The sequence below is a fragment of the Nycticebus coucang genome, chromosome 15, assembly GCF_027406575.1.
Source record: "Nycticebus coucang isolate mNycCou1 chromosome 15, mNycCou1.pri, whole genome shotgun sequence".
In the NCBI taxonomy this organism is placed as follows: domain Eukaryota; kingdom Metazoa; phylum Chordata; class Mammalia; order Primates; family Lorisidae; genus Nycticebus; species Nycticebus coucang.
Genome location: NC_069794.1, coordinates 8,161,799 through 8,183,783, shown reverse-complemented (window position 1 = coordinate 8,183,783; position 21,985 = coordinate 8,161,799). Strand labels below are relative to the sequence as shown.

At 37.8% G+C, this 21,985-nt stretch overlaps 1 pseudogene; it reads left to right on the top strand.

Moving 5' to 3' along the window:
- Positions 1-5,747: 5,747 nt before the first annotated feature.
- Positions 5,748-20,971, top strand: LOC128566408 (metaxin-1-like; annotated as a pseudogene).
- Positions 20,972-21,985: the final 1,014 nt, after the last annotated feature.

Genomic DNA, 21,985 nt, shown 5'->3' with positions numbered 1-21,985 from the left:
TAAGAGATGAGAGTTGGAAAAGAGAGGAGAAGGGGAGAGACTGCAGGAGGCAGGAATTGGGAGGGATAAGTGTATTTTTGTCTGTTGGAAGTTGGATGCCTCCCGGGTTTCCTGGACAGATCCATTTCTTGAGAAGCTGGAGTCCTCCTTTGCCATCTTCATCTGCGAGTATACAAACAGCACTTTCCTACATCTGCCCAGCTGCTGAAAACTCTCAGTGTAGCTGTGATTTGGGCTTGGAGAGTCTGTGACAGCTTGACCAGAGGAAGCATTTCCAGGTACAATCACAGGCTGGCAGCCTGAGTTCATGCTGTGCTTCATCAGAGGCCCAGAAAGCCCAGCAGTGAGGGAAGAGAAGGCAGGGCTTCTGCCGGCAGCCACGGGACCCGTAGCTGTGGACATCTGCGTGAAGTGCCCAGCACAGAGCCTGGGCTCGACCAGTGCTCAAGGCCCAGAGGGTCAGCAAGGGCCAGGTGCACGCCGCCTATGGGAAATATGGAATCTGCAGCTGAATTTTCTCAGTGAGGATTTTTTATGAGAAAAGAAAATAGGATAATCATTTTTATAATTATGTCTTTGATGTTGAATGGATAATATATTTGGATGGGTCAAACATCAAGCTATATTTAAAAATGGGTACAATATGAGGACTCTTTCTATTCAACACATACATAGATATTCCTTCCCACTCTTGAACTTGAAGGTTATCATGCTTTTCCATGTCATAGTATATGAATTAGTACACAATTTTTAACATACTTTGTTAAAACTGTTTCATTTCTACTTTTTGCAATATAGTAAAAATAATGTTGAAATGAATAAACTTGCACATATTTTCACATAACTGTTAAATGTCCATAATTCTAATTACTTCATAGAAGTTACCCGCACATATCACAATTTTCATACATGTCACTAAACAGCTTCTGTGGAGGATAATTTAGCCAAATTCTAGCTTGAAGACACTGTATTATTAAATTTTTATATTTTTTCCAATGTAATGACAGAAATTGTCTATCTTTGTAGTTTTTATTTGTATTTTCTTTCTTTCCTTTTTTTTTTTTTGAGGCAGAGTCTGACTTTTTCACCCTGGGTAGAGTGCTGTGGTGTCTCAGCTCATAGCAATCTCAAATTCTTGTGCTTAAGTGATTCTCTTGCCTCAGCCTTTCAAGTAGCTGGGACTATAGGCACCTGCCACAATGCTTGGCCATTTTTCTTTTTTTTTTGGGTTGTAGTTGTCATTGTTGTTTGGCAAGCCCAGGCTGGATTCTAACCCATCAGCTCTGGTGTATGTGGCTGGCGCCGTAGCTGCTGAGCTACAGGAGCCGAGCCTTATATTTTATTTCTAAGTATGCCTATCAGCTTTTCAAATTCCTAAGGGGATTTTTTCTTTTTATTCTTTTTGTTTATTTGTGAATTGACAAAACTTACTACTGATTCTATTGGGTAGTTGATCTTTTATTATGCATCAATAATAACTATATATATTTAGTTGCATCAACTCTTTTGATGTTAGCAACAGAAGTAAACGTTCATCTTCATTCCATGATTTTTCAGCTGACTCACAGAAGAAAATAGCCTTCTCTATTTTATATACTTACAATAATTTACCTACTTAGTATTTTGATAATGTTTTAACATTTACATTTTTAATCCACTAACAATTATCTTCATTCATAGTAGGAAACATGGATGCACATTTATTTTTTCTCTGAAGCCTGTACAACAATGTGTGACCATTTGTGGAATTGTCCCATTCTCCCTGCTTCCAGTGGGGTCTATCTCAAAACTACCAGCAATTTCCTTGGTTCCGGAATTCTATGACTTTGCCATACCAGAATTAAAACAGCTCATGTTTTTAGTTTGTACAATAAGTTTCCATATATGCTAGTTGCAGTAACTACTCACTATTCCTTTTTCCCAGAGTTTTTCTAGGTGTTCATATTTGTTTATTTTCTTCCACACAAGGAAAACACAAGTAGTGTGGTTAAAAAAAAAAATCTTTGTTTGATATTTTTACCAAGACATTGCTGAACGTATGAATTATCTAAGGAAGTAATTATTTCATGATGTTGAATATATTCTGATTCAACATCTCACTATATGATTTCTCTTGTTTAAGTTATGTCTTGTGCCAATAAAAGCATTACAAATTTACTTTAGGCAATTCTTAGACTGTACTACCTAGCTGTTTTATATTAATATACATATTCATTTGCATTTGTATTTATATGCATTTATTTATGTGAATATCACTCATGTATAATTAATATATACTCATGTATTTAATGTAAAATGTATCATATACACTGAAATTGTATAAAACAAAGTCATACAGTTTAATGAACGATTAAGTAGTGAAAACCTGGATGACTGATGCCCAAGGAGGAAACAGTGTCTGTGGACACAGAGCCCAGTAGAATATACCACAGCTTTGGGGGAGAGCATTTATGTAGCTTCCAATATTTGGCTATTATGAGCCACGCCATTATAAATATTTCTGTATAATATCCCAGTCTATCTTTGCACAGACTTTTCTAATATAGATATCTATGAATGAATTACTACATTGGAGGGTACGGGCAGCTTCAAAAGTACACAATCAATCTAGATTATTTTCCACAATTTTTATCACTGTACAAAACCTCTAATTTGAGCTCCAGTCTTATGTAACCAAGTGTTTATTAGTCCCTACTATAGAGTCTGAAACACTTTAGCTCTGATAAGGCCCAATTCACTCTTCCCTTTTTCTCAAATCTGAACCTTCTACACACACATACACACACACACACACACACACACACACGGCTTTCCTGTCTCGGTGATCAAAGCCAGTAACCTCAGAGTCACTCCTGACACCTCCTCTAATTCCTTCCCTATGTTGTCATGTTCTTTTCTGCTCCACTTCACGTCTTTCCAATGTACCCTCTTCTTTCCACATCCATGGCCAATCCCCTGATTTAAGCTTCTAATATCCATTACCTAGAATACCTCTACTTGGTTCCAAAGAGTTTCTGCTGGATCCTTTCCTGCCAACTTTTATCTCCTCACAATGTGATCTGTTAAAAACCCAGCCCTAATAAAATATCAGAGCTTACAGAAGAGTTCATAGCTCATTAAATAACAGCAATGTAAAAATCTTAATGTAGTTTTCAAGGCCAGAATTGCTCATGTCTCTGACAAGCCTTCCACCATCATTTCATGAAACTCTCTTCCTCCACCTCCGCATCACGTCCCTTTGCACCTTCCTCAGAGGTACTCTATAATCTGTTCCCTGTGCCCAGCAGGCTTTTGTACCTTGGATCTATTTAACTCCATTCAGCCTTCACCTGTCCTAAGCTCTATAAATAGTTGGCACTCACAACTATAGTTATTTGACCTTATAAGTCGCATAGGGACAGCTTCTCTGTGTGTGCATCTCTGCATCACATAGAATGTTTATAAACTGGATCGTTAATGGAAGACCTTTCTTAGAATCATAGTGTTTTATTACAGCTCACAGCAACCTCAGACTCTTGGGCACAAGCAATTCTCTTGCCTCAGCCTCTCAAGTAGCTGGGACTATAGGCACCTGCCACAGGCCTGGCTATTTTTAGAGACAGCGTCTTGCTCTTGTTCAGGCTGGTCTTGAACCTGTGAGCTCAGGACAATCCACCGGCCTCGGCCTCCCAGAGTGCTAGGATTAAAGGCGTGAGCCACCACGCCTGGGCTAACAGTAGTCCTTTTTGACCCCTACGTCTGTTACACCAGCTTCTTACTGCTTTGGATTTTTTCAACTATTCCTAGCTATGTGACAGTTTATCCTGACATCACTCCTCTGTTTGTTGGGCTGCATGTGATCTTGACTAGAGAAAAACTCAGCAGAGTTTTACCAACTTTTGGATATCTCACTTCCTTTGGTCTCATAAAACACTTCCTTGCTTCTTTGCTAGAAAATGTGACATTGTAATCATTTCTCAAATGACAAACATTTCCTTCACTGATACCACATTTAATCCCTGCTCCTAGAGTTTCATGCTTTTCTGTAGAAACAAGAACTTTTTGTTTTAATGCTGACTCATGGTGTAATCGTTGTGAATATATTTTCATTGGCAATTAAATCTCCTCATGTAGAATCAAAAATACACAATTCAGTTAAAAGTGAAGACATTCTAACAAGCTCTACCCTATGTTTATCCGTGGAAAGAAGTAAAAAGTATATCCTGCCTATGGCCTGGTTGATGATAATTTTAAGACACATTCTGAGTTCAGGCGGATTAAAATGTGAAAATGTATACATCTCATATTTGATAAAATATGGCATTTTAAAATTCATAGCATTTGCCAGGTTTATACCGTGCAAGGAAATAAATCCGAAGGATCAAGGAATGGGTATGCAAGGAAAAAACAAGTGAAGCAAAAGATTATCATTAAGAGAAAACATGAAATGATTCAGCTTGGTTTTAATTACCTTTATTTTTATATGGCTTACATGCAAATCTCTTCTGAATAAGCACTCTTCTGATGTATAATCCAGATATAAATATTCTTAAGTGGTTGTAAGTAAATTTCTAAACTTCCAAATCACCGCAAAGAGCTTCAATTGCCTTTCATTATGCACTAATAAAAGACGAGGTACGATGTTAGTCCCTTTCTTGGTGAGTAATCTGCTCGTCTGTGGAGAAGACTCTTGCTTTTCAGATCCGCAAGGCTCAGGAGTTTTCTCCTGAAATACGTTGTTTTTCTATGTTTCTAAATTAAAAAATAAGAAAGTTTAAAAATTCATACTGCCGCGGACCACCCCGTCGGTGGGCTTCAGTCCGAGGGAAAGCAGGGAAACGGAGTCAGGTTGGTTGAAAGGTCGACGCAGGAAAATGACAGTCTGGCACACTACGGGTGAAGTATGCAGCTGCTGCGTTTTACTGAGTTTTAAGTACGGTTTTTATACAGTTTCCACAAAGCATTACAGGTTACACAAAGTAATTTTACAACTTGCTGACCTTTACAAGTTATATTTTAAGTTTGCAAACGTGGGTAGTTATCCATTACTACTTCTCAATGTTCTGTCCTTAAGGGGAACAAAGGTTAGTAGTTATCAGTGAAACCTGCTTGCTTCCTCTTATCTGAGGAATGTTAACTTACTGCAACTTCTTATATTTAAACTTAAGTAATAGTAAAGGTATAACTAGTTCTTCTATGGTATATAAATGTTAATTTCATGTTGATTATATATATGTTTTTATTTTGTGTTTATTATTAATCATATGTAATTATTCCATTGTGCGTTGATTGACTAAAAAGTAAGTGAAGTAAGATGTTTTTTAAGGAAAGTTTTACTGTGGGTGGTGATGGTGTACTGGCACAGTCATACTTCTAGTGCTGTTTCTGGATCAACTATCATTGTGTTCATTCTGACAAGACTTATTGCTTACTTATCAGGACAAACAGACATTCAGCTTAACATACACGTACACTGTAACAGAAAGCCATACCCTTAGGTTAATGCGACAAAAAACAGCATGCTGGGCAACATCTCTGTCACTGCGCACACTGGGGGTGCTGGGGGCTTCGCTCCGGGGAGCACAGACCTCCTTTCCGTCGTTTTACAACGCAGACAGCGCCACCTCGCTGCGGCTTGGTGCCGAGGGTGCGGCATCATACAGTATACCTCAATGAAAATTTTAAATAATAAACTTTTCCTTAGTCGTAACATCAACAATTACAAATGAACTTTGCTCTGAAGAAAGTTTGTCGTTCGATATTCAACCATGCGTATAAGGGTCACCAGCTTCAGCAGCCAGACAAGGGACAGTGGTAAGGACAGTTCAGCGTTATGCCTCACTTTAGGACTGGGGGGGTTGGTTGGAGACACAAGAGAAAGAGAAGATGAAGATGAAGATGTTCCTGGCAGCAGGGCCGGGTGCAAAGAGACTGCAGAGGACAGCAGGCTCTGTGTCACCCGGAATTCAGAACAGGGCAAGGGTGGGCTGTGAGCAGAAGCTTTCATTGCTCTGCAATGGCCCCAGCGATCTGCTTATATTTCTACTGATCTTGCGTCTTTCAAAATCCACAGTCCCTTGTAGGTGCTGTTCCATTTTGAGTGCTTTTTAAGATTGGTTGTGATAATATTCGAGAAACATTTGAAAAGATAAGGACTTCATGCCCTATCATCTATTAAAACATCCTAGAAAACAAAACTAGCACAACATGGCACGTAGGTAAATCATTACAGATATAAAATGAAAGGCAATAAATAGAAGTTAAAGAGACCCTGGGCTAGATTTGAACTTGAAATTTGGAAAAGAAATCCTTCCGCAGGAAAGTGGAATGACAGCTGGAAAAATTTGCTCAACTGCAGAAAGAGAATCCAGTTAGAGTTTTATAGCACAACTGGTACAAAATAAATGCGAAGAAAAATATGGTAATAAAGTGTAAAATGATTTAAAAAATATTTTTTTTTTTACTTAATGCAGATTTACTTAGATAAATTTCAAACTACTTTCATAATTGTATTTTTAATAACAGCATTTTTGAAATATAAATTTTATATAATAAAACCTTTATTTTAAAGTGTAGTACTCATTGGCGTTTAGTATATTCACAGAATAATACAATTAGATGATGGCGTAATCTCTCTGACCATCCCGTTAGCGGGCATTCACCATTCCACAGCCACAGCCTGAGAGTTACCAGTCTACATTCTCTGTCTGTGGAGTTGCCTATTTGGGGCATTTTATATGACTGGGATCACTAACAGGCAGCTTTATATGTCTCTCCTCTTTCACTTAGCATAAAATTTGCGAATTTATCTCCACTGTTGCATGTAGAAGTATTCCATTCCATTTATGGCTAAATAATATTTCATTGTATGTAGATACTGCATTTGTTCACCTAGTCATCTCCCTGTGAGCACAGGGGTTATTTTCATGTTTGCCAATTGTGAAACATGCTGCAATAAACATTCATGGGCAAGATTTTGTGTAGATATGTATTTTTAATTTTCTTTGGTAAATACTTCAGAATGAAATGGTGAAATCTTATCAATGTTTATTATTTTTACATATATATGTGTGTGTAAAAAATATATATGTGTGTGTATATATATTATATATATATATATATTTTTTTTTTTTTTGCATGAGCCACCATGCCTAGTCCCAAAGTCTCTCTTCATTTATTTCAAAATATTAAGGGGGTACAAATGTTTTTGTGAACTGCTTATGTTAGGGCTATAAATGTGCCCATCACGTGAATAGTGTTGATGGTTAATCTGTGTTTGAATGTTTGAGGAAAGGCTAAACTGTTTTCCAAAGCCACTTTCACACCATTCTTCATATTCACTATCAATCTAGTCGTATTATGATTCTTCATATCCTCACTAACATTCATAATCATTCGTTGCTTTTATTATAGGTGTGCAGATGAGAATAGATTGATATCTTACTGAGGTATTGATTTGAATTTTCCTAGTAACTCATGACATCATTCATTTTTCTGTGTGCTTATTGGCCATTTGTCTCCCTTTTTTAGAAAAACATTTTTTTCAAATCTTTTATCTGTTTCTTAATGGGGTGACTTGTGTGTTTTAATTTTTGAGTTTTAAGAGTTCTTTATATTTTTGGATACAGGGCCTTAACAGATATACAATTTCTAAATATTTTCTCCCATTCTGTGGGCTTTTTTACTATCTTGAGGGTGTCTTTTGAAACTCAAAGGCTTAAATTTTGATCTTGGTTTAAATAAGGTAAGAAAGATTGAAAATAAATGTATAGTTCTTTGATTTTGAAAAAGTCATTAATAAAACAATTTATTTTTGTAATAAAATATATAAATGCTGTCAGTATAAAAAAGATCCTATATACATTAATTGAGTTGTTCTCCAGATGGTTGGGGGAAAAAAAAATCTCATTTCTATTTGTTTCCCACATTTGTGTAAGCTTTTGTACTTGATTCTATAATAATACATGTGGTTTTACAAAGTTATAAATATGCATATATTATATAGATTCTTTCATTATTTTAAACAGTTTTATTTGGTGCTGACACTATTAATCATAGATTCGATTCTGGGAATCTTGGTGCAAGACTTTCTCAATGTATTGATAAAGAACAGACCACAGAGATTCAACTACATTCTAATTCAAAAATTATAAAACTGTGATGTGGAGAAATATATAAATAAAGCTGTAGGAAAATAGCATTTACTACATAAAAGCAAAATGTAAACATTTAATGGAATGAGAAATAAAAAAAATAAGTCATAGAAAATTTTTAAATTTTATTATTTATTTATTCTTCTTATTATTTTTAATTGTTGGGGATTCACTGAGGGTACAAGAAACCAGGTTACACTGATTGCATTTGTTAGGTAAATTCCCTCTTGCAATCGTGTCTTGCCCCCCAAAGGTGTGGACACATCAAGGCCCCACCCCCTCCCTCCTTCCCTCTCTCTGCTCTTCATTTAGGAAGTCATAGAAATGTCCAGAGTAACCAAGCTTTGATTAAACATTTATTTTTATAAATAAATATTTATGTAGTAATGGAAGAATTAGTTAAAATCAATCTGTGTCACAGATGAGAGCTGGAGTGACATTTATAAAGACTGAGGACACGGTGACTGAAGAATGGGGCCGCTGACATTTCTGCACAGACTCCCAGGCAGCAGTAGCCTCAGCAGATGTAAGAGCAATGTTAGAACCTCGCTTTTCTTTCTATGTTGTGGCTTCACCCTCTCACTAGGACTATGTTATATGTTTTATTGCCAAGTGCATTCATTTCTTCCTTCCTGTCATTTCTCTTTGACTTGGGCTCTTTGTTACATAAAATTTATTTCCAAAGGTCCAGATCACAACCCTGAAAAGTTGCCTGGCAATGGCCACAGTGTTCTTCCCTGTCCTGATAGGTATTGAGCTTTCCACATACTCAAATAAACACATTTTCCTCCTTAATTAATTTTATTTGACACTTTGTTGTCAAATGAAATTCTACTCAATTTTTTGGCCGTTAACATCAAGTTTAATATATGCTCGTAAAATATGTGCTGTTAGAGGAAAACAAAAGGGGAAGAAAAAATAAAGGGAATTGAAGTGTAAAAGAATTTGAGGGTTCTGGAGAACTAGTTCAATATAAATAGACAAAATAAAAATGAAAACACACAGATTGATTAATCTTGGCACAAAGAAAGGGGATTGGTGTTAACTAGTTGTCCCTAAAACCGCAGTCTTAATTTGAGCTAATTATTCAAAAGAGCTAAGAGAGAGACACTAAAAGGCACTTTTCTAAAGTTTCAAAATGCAGGAAAAAAAGGATCTGCACAGATTGTTATGTCACCATGTTGTGAAAAAAATAGGAATTTTATGTATAAAATATGTGAAAAGAATATATATCCTACAAATGCCTGTGAAATTCAAATCTGTTACAGGAATTTAAAAGAATCAGTAGATCTATGAACCACACCAATTTAGAAACACATTATATTGGCATACGCTCTCTGCCATTTTCCGGATATCGACAAGTCACACTCTGCAGGGGTCAGAGACTATTTCCATAAAGATCCAGATGAATACTTTCTGTTTGGGGGTTGGGAAGATCCACAAATGCTCAACCCTGTTATTATAACATGAAAGTAGCAACAAGTGGAATAAACCTGGGGAAAGGGCATCGCTGTGCTCCAGTAAGTCGTATAAAACACAGGTGGCCGGCCAGATTTAACTTCTCAGAGTCATTTTATGACACCTGCTCCAGAAACTTTCTGTCATTTTTATTGTATATTTCTAAAGCTTCATTTTTCCTGATTTTTATGTCATCTTTTCAATACAATTTGGAAAACATAGCATTTATCCTAGTAGAGTCAGTAGTTCAGACCACACACACAAATACAAATAAATAATAACTTTGAATTGTATTAAATTAGCAGCTTTATAATTATTTATAGCCTACATGTTGAGTGTTCTGCTTATGCAATATTTTATGCAATATTTTATGTGAGCATTATGTAGTTACGAGCTGCAGGGAACACCGAGTATGACTCAATAACCACATCTGGGGAATTCAGGGAATGTACCATCTTAGAAGTAAATGTTGATGCCAATGGCAAGTCATTCATTTTTGTTTCTATTTGTTTGAAATACATAAATTCTTTGAAACATATAACTCTTAAGGGTAATACGTCTCCAGACTTTCAAGACTCTGGCAAAATTTAAAGTTGCCACATGAAGAGGTAGGTTGGGGTGAGTTACTATACAGATGGTCACCCTGACAATAATTCATTTCTATTGGTCATTTTTAAATAGAGTAATCAGTTTATGTCAACTTGATAACATGAACTTAGTATAACACATTGGTATGATATCTTATTAAACTTCCAATTTTGAAAGTTTAAAATTGCTAGCTTGACCTCTAAGGTGGTAATGTTTTTAAAACTCAAATTCAGTTTTTTCCTAAGATCTCACTTCTCTGTATAGCCTATCAGATACTGAGCAATAGTAACAGAGACATTATTTGTTTGCGTATACTGACATACCCTGAACCTTGTCAATGATGGAAAAATTTCATTACAGAAGATCCTATTGACTAAGAATATTTACCAATAACTTTGTTGCAAAGAAAAAGAACCTTTAAGTCCTTCCATGAAGAAGCAATTGCTGTAAAGAATAAATAGAACATATAAGGAAATACAGTAGAACTTCCATAGTGGACCACTTCCCTACACTTACCACTTCTTTAACTTGACCTAATTTCATAGACTGTTCATGCACCACGTCTGTGTCAGTACAATAGGCCTCATTCCTTATGTCGGCCATCTCTGTGTGTTGGCGAGTTTGTTATAATTCCTTGGGTGGTCAATTTACAGAGGCTCTGCCGTGCATAAAATGTACACAGTCAATTCTCCTGCACCAGGGAGGTCATTCTTCCTGAACCCAGATATGTCTCCAGAGTTTTCCCTGTTTGTTATAAACTCAGTTGTGTCCCCCTAAATCTATATACAGTATTGTTGTCCAAACCCACAATGGGACTGTATTTGAAGAAGAGGGGTTTTTTGGGGGGAGGATTAGGATTGATGAGGACATGAGGGCAGCCTAATCCAGTAAGGCTTGTGTTGTTATTTGAAGAGGAGGCCCCAGGAATGTGTGTGCACAGGGCAGAGGATACAGTGAGAAGCCAGGTGTCCACAAGCCAAAGAGAGAGGCCCACCCAGACAGTCCTGCTAACACCTTGATCTTGGACTTCTCGCCTCCTACGCCTTCCCGCATATGAAAATAAATTTGTGCTGGTTAAGCCAGCCATGCTGTCAGCCTAGGCAGATTAGGACACGATTGTAGCAGTGAAGGCGAGACCACACATAATGAGGAAATGCACAGCTGACATGTCAAACAGGGAACCCCAAGACAGTGGAGCTCTGAACGCAGAACTCAGGACCAATCAGGTACAGATTTTTGGTAAATGTTTGCTTATAATTTACCTATAGTTTTGGAAGAATAGTGAACTGGAAGGGCCAAAGTTAATATGAAACTGAAGTGAAACTATACACATAGTCATTCCTGATCAGTTGAGGGTAGTTGGGGATTCTGGTCCCACAGTGCAGACATATGTCGGAATCATTGGAAATCATTTATGGAGAAAGATAATATAAACAGCCAAACATTAAATTATTTTGGAAATTTTTCATTATGCAGTGCCCAGCAGTTTAATCAATTTTATGTACGGAGCATGTCAAGAAGAGAATACCCTTTGTAAGAAAGGTTAAAAAATATATATGCACTGATGACAAAAGATAGCAAGTAGAGCACCTCTTGTAATTACAGAAGTAAAATGTGACTTGTACTACAATTTTAATACGGTTTTCTTCCTTGTTTAAAATGTGTATACACTTTTGGTACCCTGTGTATAGATACTATAGAAGTGTATACATTTACATGTATATGCACATATATACACACGGGATATGTACGTACACGTATGCAAATGGAAGTAGAAACACGAGCTTGTATATGTGACGTCATCAGACACAGAATTTCAAACAACAATGCTTACTATAAGTGTTCAAATGCAAGTTTGAGAATTTTGGCTGACGGCTGGAGACATACCTGTCCTAAAACCCTAGGTTATAAACTAACTCTAAAACCTGGAAATAAAGGAAAATACTTAAATATTTATTCAGTATTTCTACTGAAATACTTAAAACATTGATTCAGTCTTTTTAGGGAAATACTTATGCATTTATGCAATCTTTTTAGTGAGCTATATGTACAACAGAATCATTGGGTAGTCGATGAGGAAAATTTATCTGTGTAGATATGTTAAAAGATAAAGGAAAAAAATCAATTAAATTGCCCCCGCCCATGTCCCCACTCGGTATTGCCCTCCTGCGGGCCCTTCACAAGGCCCTGGCACAGGGGCTGTGTTAGGCTTGGCAATCTAGATTTTTCCCTATTTTTTCTTCAAAACTAATCCCACTTAAAGATCTCTAAAATGTGTCCATCTCCCACTGTCTCCATGGGCAGCACCTGGCTTCCTTCTTGCACTTTTCTCCTTATCAAATGGTCCTTCGGGCACATCTTCTCCTAATCAAGGGTTTTTATTCTTAACACAGGTAGACTATGAATTTTGTAAATCTTGGCATCCAGCTCCACTTTCATTATAACTTCCATCTTCACACCGTTTTTCTCTTTTCCCATTTTACTATAAGCAGCGAGGAGAAGCTGTGCAGTGTGCTGAACCCTTTGTTGGTTCCTTTTCCCAGATTTTTGCTTTTAAGTTCTGCTGTCCATAAAATCCTGGGTCACAGATACAACTAAGCCAAGTTATTTGCCACCTTGTAATAAAGACGGCTATTCATTCAGTTTCCAATAGGGCCATCATGATTCCACCTAAGACTATAGAATTACCCTTACTGTCCATATTTCCACCAGAATTCTGGTCACGACCGCTTAGGTGATCACTAGGGAGACAGACTTTTCCTACAGTCCTCCTCCTCTTCTGATCCCTCACCAGAATTGCCTTTACCCGTCTGGTCAAGGCAATCTGTGTTTTTTCCTGTTTTTCCTTCAAAACGAATCCAACTTCTACCCCTTATCCAGCTCCAAAGCCACTGCCACATTTTTAGGTATTTGTTAAAGCAACATTCCTTCCTCTGTTGCCAATTTTTGTCTGAGTCTTTTCATGCTGCCATAATAAGATACCCGAGACTGGATAATTTATGAAGAACAGAAATAGATACTCTCCCAGTTCTGGCTGATGAGAATTCCAAGGTTGAGGAACTAACGGAACTGGTTTCCTGGTACTGGCTGCTCTCTGCTCTGGAGGTGCACCTGTTTCTGCAGCGTCCAGGGGAGCACCACTAGGTCCTACCCAGCAGGAGGTAAAAGGCAAGCAAGCTGGACGCTGCAGGAAGCCTCTTCTGTGAGAGCCACTGGCCCCAGGCCTGGGGAAAGAGCCTTGTGATCTAATCACCTGTTACCTGCCCTACCTCTAACGCTGTCATATTCACAACACCCAAACTTCAAAAGGGACGCGTTCAAACCATAGCAATAAATATTCTGCCATGTTTAGCAGTTGTATTGGTTATTTTCTTTGTTTTAAATTATGGTATATCCTTTAAATATGAACAATATAGAACATTTCTACTTCTCTTAGAATTAAAACTAAATTCACCATAATGGTGAATAATCTTCTGATGATTATTTTTAAAACCCAAAACTCTTTAATAAAAGGAATAAAATTGAAAGCTTCAGCATAAGTTTTTCATGAAAAAATGCATAAGGATGAGCTCCCCAGGTCTCCTGTAACACTAAATTGTTACTAATGAGGATAGCATCAGTGCCTGTCCTGGCTTACTGGAGATTATTAATATAATGTCCTGGTGTATTCAACAATGAATCTTAGAAATTTTAGGATGATGCTAGGTTTTCTTATATCACAATGAATTATCTCTATCTTTTAAAAATGCGATTAAATATATTATTGGAAGAGATAACTTTCTGACTGACTGATTGCTTGACGTATTTTGAGGGCAATAGATCCTTACCTTGAAAAACAATGAGTAGACATATAAATTCCTCTCAAATTCAAACCCGTAATTCTTTGAATGCCACACCCTTGTGCTTTTATGATTGGCATTTCTGGCTATCCCCACATCTGATGAAGTTCAACTGAACAAAATTAGAAGACACTAATACAATATTTATAGAATGAAACTTGCTGTGAGCTGCAGAAAAGCTCACAGCAAGTTTCATGGGGGCCATAACCAAATAGTGGACAGGACCAAACGTAGGAAGAGGGGTTGAGTCAAGGGAGAAATAGCAAAAGGGGGAGAGAGACAGAGCTGAGAGGGGGAAAATGTTTATCCTGAAAAAGTCACAGAGAGGTGATCCCTGTTTACGGGAACAGTCTCCTGTTTTATCTTCATGGTGATGAAGTTGTACTGTGACTCTGATGCACAACCATTTGGATTAATCATAATCCTCAATTCAAAATCATTATTGATGGCCCATCCTGGTCCTCTAATGTAATTACAAATACAAGGCCTCCTGGACATGCCTCACAACTCAGGAGCTAAAACCATCACTCGTAACTGATGACTACTCGAGTGCTCAGCCAGGATCTGGCATCTCTGCCTTATACAGAGGAAAATGCTGCCTTGAAATATGCACACATCTGGATTTTCATGTTTACAGTGTCACAGCATATAGAGTTGTGAGTAAAATATATATGGTTAGTGACACTTGCTTTTGAGTTTTATTTTTTTTCAAACATATCTTACTGGGTGAAGACTTCTATTCTTGGGTTTTTCCACTGGACAAAAAGACATTTTCCTCCTATTACTGCTTGTACTTGCAACTCATTCATTTGCCTCAAATAATGCTCCATACCCCCAGTGAGTAAGCTGCCTTCTAGTGTCCATTCTTTCATCAGAGAGCACATGCTTCTCAGTTTTTGCTATTACCCCATTTTCCCGAAAATAAGACATCCTCCGAAAATAAGACCTACTCACAGGAAAGATAGGACGTCCCCTGAAAATAAGACCTAGCGCATGTTTGGGAGCACACCTTGTCATATTTTTGGGGAAACAGGGTAGAGGTGCAGTGAAAATTCTTAGACATGTCTCTGTTCATCACCTGTGCAAAGTCATCTTTTGACTGCACACTCTAGGGTTATGGTGGGATAAAATGGGTATAGAAAAGAACTATGTATGATAATATAAAAGTCAGTTCTCACTCTTTTTTTTTCCACTGATTTTTTTTTTTTTTTTTATTGTTGGGGATTCATTGTCCACTGATTTTTTTTATTAAACCCATAAATGCATAGATCATGTATACATTAATGCATTTATGGGGTACAATGTGCTGCCTGTTGATCCACTTCCTTGCCAACATTATTTTTGTCACAATTTTTGCTACTCTATCGAGTATAAAATTATTATAAACTCACAATAGCTTAGTGTATAGTTTTATATTTACCACAGAGACTTGAGTTTCTGAGACTTTTTTTATTATTCTCACTTGTGGTTAATAATGTTCTCTTATAAACAGTTATGTCTGTGTATTTAAAATCATATTTACCAGGTTTAACCTTCATATTGACCCAGGATTAATGAGCCATTTTGTTTGTATTCATTTATGATTTTGGCCAAGAGGATGCAACTTGCATGTACTTAATAATTAAATACCTGCTCTAATTTAAATTATTTGAGAACTTGCCTAGAAATAAGAGGCATAATGTAACTTTCCACAAATTACTTAAAAATATTTTATCAAGAAATTCAAATTCACTTTTAAACACGAATTAAATTAAATACAGAACTTAAACATAGGTTTAATGCATTTTTATAAACTCACAGGATATTTGAGAACCTTAATAAAATATTGAACCTAAAATTTAACATGAGAAAATTATCACCATATCCCTGGGTAATAAGAACAAAAATGTTATTCACTAGATTGGGTTCTTTGTACCTTGATATTTTTCAGAAATTGTAAAATATTTATTAACTTTCTAATTATAAAAATTGTATTGCTTTCATTAATTTTTAGTTATAGATCCTGACCTCCATGTTTAGAATTTCTCCATCCACCTTTTCCATTTCTCAAACCATTTAAAATAAGTGTAGTCACCCACTATAGATAATGTAATATAACAAATCATTTAGTGGCAAGTGTCGCAAAAATTAAACCATAGTTTGGGGTTTGTTTATTCTTTGTGTGATGTTCAGAAATGATGAGTTCCCACTATCAGGTCTTTCGCTCACTCAAAAGTATACCACGTATGTATTTCTTGAGCACCATTTTAGTACTGGAGAAATAGAGGTGGGTCCAGCAAGGTTCCCTTCTTTGTGGAGTTTCTTTCTGGGAGGGAGAGACAGCACGTGTCTGTGTGAACGTGGCTGTGTGTGTTGTCAGACCTCAGTGCTGACCTGAGGAAGAAGCCTCAGGTCTCTCTCACCCCCTCACCTCAGTTCTCTGTCCCTCGCACAGAACAGGATGCAGTTACATTCTGAAGTTTGTTCATCTGCCTAAAGTCTGGACTCACCAAAGAAGAAAACAATGGCCCTGGTCCTCTCCTTTGCTCTCAAAACTCAACTCACACTGCAGGGAGGAAGACTGGAGTCCGTCATGCCCGTGGACAGGCTGGTCACAAACCGTGGTCTGCTCTGTGGGCCCAACAGACGTCAGCCCAGGCTGTTGCACGTTTCCAAGTCCATTTAATGTCCCCCGAATCATTTACTACTTCCCTAAAGTTGGGCACTTTGCCATCCCTTTTCCTTAAGAAGAAAGGCTTATGACCGTCTGTACCCCAACTCTTCCTCATGTATGTTTACAAATTTGAATGTTGTTTCTCCTGCCCTCATACCGTGGTAAGTTAATTCCTCAGTGAACGTTCAGAGGGTGAAAGGGAATATTTCCCTGTCCACTTCAGTGGGTTAGTGTGTGTTTGTGTGTGTGTGTGAATTTAGTAGTAGTTATTTATGAAAAATAAAGTAGTGTAAAGGATGAAGGTAAGTCAGAGGAGACGGCTTTTTACCTAATATTCTCCAACCTCATACTCTTTCCCAGACACTTCCACGATGAACTCCCACGCCTTCCTCAGGATCATATATATATATATATATATATATATATATATTTTTTTTTTTTTTTTTTTTTTTTTTTTTTTTTGGCTGGGGCCAGGTTTGAACCGGCCACCTTCGGTATATGGGGCCAGCGCCCTACTCCTTTGAGCCACAGGCAGCACCCCAAAACTTTCACAGTTTTTTTTTTCCTTCCGGGGCTGGGTTTGAACCTGCCACCTCCAGTATATGGGGCCAGTCCCCTACTCCTTTGAGCCGCAGGCACCGCCCATGGATCATGTTTGACCGTTCTTCAGTGACTTCCCAGATATGAGGACCGAAATGGCTCTCCCTACTACATTCACTTTCAAATATATTCTTATACATTGGTAAGAATTAGTCAGTGAATTCCAAATAATTCTCTGGTATTAGAAGTCAATATAATGACATAGGATTTTGTTTTATACAAGGCTGTGTTTCTCTTTAATTTTTTGATATGTCTTCGCTGCATAATGGATTTGAGAGTTCAATTGCTTAAAAGAAGTTAGGAAATAAAACATCATCTCAAGAACAGCATTTTGGGAAAAAAAAAATACCTTCAAAGACTACAAATCACAATTATGACTTTCATTAGAAGTGAGGTTTTGATTCTCCCCTAGCACTCACCCAGTTATTGAGGGTTCGCAGAAATACAGCTCACCCAAATTTAATTAATGAGCAACAAAGAGACATTGACTAAGGGGGGGCGGCAGGATGATCAAGTCAGAACCCATTTATCAGCGGTAAGTAGGCGTTGTTATTGGCATATTGCTGTTATTTTTCTTACCTGTCCACTTATAAAAAGATTACAGGCACTTTGTCCTAAAAGATGGGCATATTAATATGGCTGTTTCTTTATTTCCTCATTTAAAGAGTCTTACCTGTGACATGACAATAACTGATTTTCTGATATATTCTCTCAGTAATTTAGTTGCTACCCTACTTCTGTGGAGTACACAGCCAAGTAATTAATCTTTTACCTAGGAGACAGCACTGGTGATGTTAATAAAACACAGGAACAAGACTACATTTATAGATGGGAAAGGACAGAAAGATTTGTTTTAGGGTGTTATTAAGTAGGAGTGTTTTGGCAGGCAGGAGGAGAAATATAAGGCTGATATCAGTGTATGGAATATCTCATTACTGCTTAATAGCAGTGTACAGAAGACACATGGGGAGCAGCATTTGACTCACAAGAAATATTCTTATTTTTTTAAACACAGCAAAAATAAGATTGGAAAAGCAATTATTAGTGTAAGTGCTCCACGGATTGTATTAACTCTGACGGCTTTTCAAGGGGCTGGAAGCATAGTTTATGGAAAGCACAGAATGCTCTTTTTCCAAGACATACATCATCCTAATTAAATACTTGTGATTAAGACAAAGGGATTTTGACATGCTCATTTTGATCATACCGACTGGTTCATCAGCAAAGGAAAGTTCAGCAACCTCAGGTATTTTAGCACTCTGAAGTAGGGTGATGTTCTGAAAGTGTCTGATTTGCTTATCTGGACGTGATAAAAAGGAAATGAGTTTTGGCATAATATTTAGGCAACCTGTAAATATTTTTTCACCTGAAAATATTAAAAAAGACCATTAATTAATTTTGAAATGACAATTTTCAACACATGTAAGCCATGATTACAGCTAGAAACAAGGGAGACATCATAATTATGATTTTCTTAAAAGCTTATTTTGTTTCTAAAGATCAATGCCAACACCTCAAGTGTTGAGTGGAAATGCAGAGATTATAAAATAGATAACAGAAACATATATTTTGCTAACATATGACAACAGTGACCACAGGACGCCAAGGGAAGTGGATGAAGACTAAAATCGTTCTTCAGCTATAGAAAGGCTCACAAAACCCAAATTTGCTCAATCATATTATGTGGAAACCCTAAATAATTAATGAAAGTGATTGGCTTCACTGTCATTTTCCTCCTATCCAGATATATTTTAAATAAGAAACATAGATATCTTTTCTTCTGGAAAATTGCTTCCTTTTTTTCCAACGTCCTAGCAATTTGCAATATTCAAGATCCGATTCAAGATTCTTTTAGTATTATCCTTTAGTATTAACTTATATGGAGGTTCTGAATTGAGCTTTTTCTATAATCCTCCTGTAATTATTTTGTCCATAAATTACCCTTGCTCTTGATCTTGGAGCTTTAAATAATGTGTTGGGATTGAACTTGTAATTCCTCCTGAATTGTTGTAATAGGCTGAGTGCTAGACTGAAGTCAGAGGCAGCAATGTCACTGCCTAGGGAAGTCGCAGAACCCTCTGGGTCACAGCTGCCTTATCTTAACAAATAAAGGATTAAACTAGGTGATTTCTAAGGTACTAATGATACTAATATTAGAAAAGCCAGTGCTTATAATTTCAATGTAAATTCAATATAAAACAAAATCTATAAAATTATCCCACACATATCTTTCATATTTAAAGTCCTGAATACCAAACCACACACACACACAAAAAAAAAAAAAGAAAGAAAAGAAAAAGGATCTTGAAGGAAGAAAAAATATAATCTTCAAATACTCTTTTCTAACCTTAATGGTCAACCCCCACCCCAATAGTTGATTAAAAAAAAAAAAGTTCACTTTCATATAGCTAATGTTTGTGAGGAAAACAGATATGTTCATAGGCTTTTTAAGAAAACAACTCTACATTCAAATATTTTTTCTGATAACAATGAAACATAATGTCAGTTGCCAGAGATTTAAGTTGTTCATTATTTTTCTTTTTATTGTTTGGGATTCATTGACGGTATGGTAAAGTATTAGGTTACACTGACTGCGATTGTCAGGTAAAGTACTTCTTGTGATTGTGTCCCGCCCCCAAGATCTGTGCCATACACTGTAACCCTTACCCCACACCCTCCTCTCCTCTCCTCAATCCCTCATTCCTCCCCCCATTAGCTCATCTACCACCTTCATATTAGAATTGAGTACATTGGATTCTTGCTTCTCCATTCTTGTTATGCTTTACTGAGAGGAATAAGTCTAAGACATGAAATGATAAAAATCTGAGAAGAATGTGTGGGTAAAACTCCTGATGATTTTGGACTAAGCAAAGATTTTATGACCAAGACTTCAGCTGCCATCGCAACAACACCAAAAATTAACAAATGGGACTTAATTAATCTGAACAGCTTCTGCACAGCTAAGGACCCAAGTCAAGCTGAAAGACAACCTTCAGAATGGGAAAAGAAACCCACAGGGTACCAATCTGACCAGGGTTGATAACTAGAATCTACAGAGAACTCAAATTAATCAACAGAAAAAGAGTAAACAATTTTCATCTGGGCAAAAGACATGAACAGAACCTTCTGTGATGAAGACAGACGAATGGCTGACAAACGTTTGAAAAGATGTTCTTCTCAACGTCTTCTTCCCGCCCGGCCACATGCAGCGCCAGTACAGTGAGGGGCTACAGCTGCTGTGTGGGGAACATAGGCCCAAGGATGAGGATGAGCTGGAGAAGGAGCCGTACCAGCAAGCTTGGGAGTGCCTGACCTTTCTCTCTCGGCCCCTGGCCTCTCAGAAGTTCTTCTTGCGAGATGGCCCTGCCTTCCTGGATGCCTTTATCTCTAGCTACTTGGCCCTGCTGCTGTAGGCCCAACTTCCCAGCAGGAAGCTGCAGAGAAGGGGGCTGCACAACCTCTGTGCCTACTGCACCCACATCCTCAGCCTCTACTTCCCCTGGGATGGAGCTGAGGTGCCACCCCCATGCCAGACACCAGCAGGCCCAGAGACTAGGAGGAGCCACACTCGTGGCACACCAGGTCCTCTCTGGCTGGCAGGATGGCAGCCATGATGGGCTATTCCCTACCCAGTGGGTGATGCCAGCCCGGGTCCCAGGTACACAGGCCCTGACATGGCTGAGGAACGTGAAGAGCAATGATTCATCCTCATGCTCCCTGGACTGATTTTTTTTCTACTTTCCTGCATTCCAGAGGCCCCTGTGCCTCCCTGTTGTTGTTACAGCCAGAAATGGGGTGCCACCCCTGAGACTAAAGCTGCTCACACAGGAAAAAAAAATTAACTTAAGGGTGGCACCTGTAGCTCAAAGGAGTAGGGCGCCAGCCCCATATTCTGGAGGTGTCAGGTTCAAACTCAGCCCTGGCCAAAAACTGCAAAAATAAATAAATAAATAAAAATTAACTTAATGAAACCAAAATTACTTATGGTTTACTTTCTATCAGAGACGAAATAGCTATTAAGTGATGTGAATGAGATATTTACATTCTCTGTCGTGGATCTTAGAAAATGACATCTTTGTCATTTTGTCACTGGAGGTGTAGGGGGAATGGAGCTGGGAAACACCGGTGATCCTGTGATGAGAGCTTTTGTTTCTGGAGGATGCTGTTAGCTATATTATGGTCTAACTGCCCCACACTAATCTTACATACAGTCTAAACTCTACTGTCCACTGTGAGATGGAAAAATGGCAGCATTATCCAAAGGTGGGCAGGCACTTCTTATTCAGAGATGTCTCCTATTTTCCAAACTGGCTCATTCTTTTTCTAGTTAATTGTCCATATGCAAAGTTCACCAATTCTCCAAGCTACAATTCTAAGTCATTCTCTGTCAATTAGACCCAGATGGCAAAATTAAAGGCCCTTCACATCATGGCACAACAGCAATTTTAGTTCATCAAAGATCCTTACCCCATGCTGTTTTTTCACAATTAATATTTAAGTTCCTGTTGGGCAAGCGCTTCATGAACAATGACGTGCACTCTGTAGCTGGAGGATCCATCTTCTTGTCAAAGCTGATGGAGAAAAGAAAAGTGTTCTGCGGACATGATAATTACACAGTGCCTGGGAAGGTGGAAGGTGAGACGCTGCAGATGAGAGGGGAGATGAAAGAGGCTCTCCCCCCGGTGCATTCTGAGCGCCGCCAACTCTGAGTCCTA